At 42.2% G+C, this 351-nt stretch overlaps 1 protein-coding gene across 1 annotated transcript in view; it reads right to left on the bottom strand.

The window, feature by feature from the left end:
- BCLAF3 (BCLAF1 and THRAP3 family member 3) overlaps window positions 1-351 on the bottom strand; it is a gene marked incomplete at its 5' end in the record, with an annotated part of 42499 nt that overhangs the window by 32718 nt on the left and 9430 nt on the right. The window lies entirely within an intron of this gene.

Raw genomic sequence — 351 nt, forward strand, 5'->3', positions numbered from 1 at the left:
ACTGCGTGCCAAAACAACAGTTACAAAAAGCCCAACAACAATCAAAACTAATGGATAATCCCCTGTCCTCTGGAAGCTTAAAATATAGAACAAAATCCATGGGACACATATCAAGTTTTCTTTTCTCGGTTTTCTCCTACGAACTAACCTTCTGTACAATATCCTATAGCTGATAAAGAGCGTTCCCAATTATTCACGTGCTCCTGTCTTCCTGAGAAGACATTTAGCTTTTCTGGAAGTGAGGGTAAAGGGTTAGGGAGGCTGTTGATTCCCTTAATTCAGCATCTCGTTACTTTTTTCACAAGTGCCCTAACTTGGCCTCCCCGCTCCTTGTGTCCTTCCATGTCACAG

Source organism: Crocuta crocuta, unplaced genomic scaffold, assembly GCF_008692635.1.
Source record: "Crocuta crocuta isolate KB4526 unplaced genomic scaffold, BGI_CrCroc_1.0 scaffold312, whole genome shotgun sequence".
NCBI lineage: Eukaryota > Metazoa > Chordata > Mammalia > Carnivora > Hyaenidae > Crocuta > Crocuta crocuta.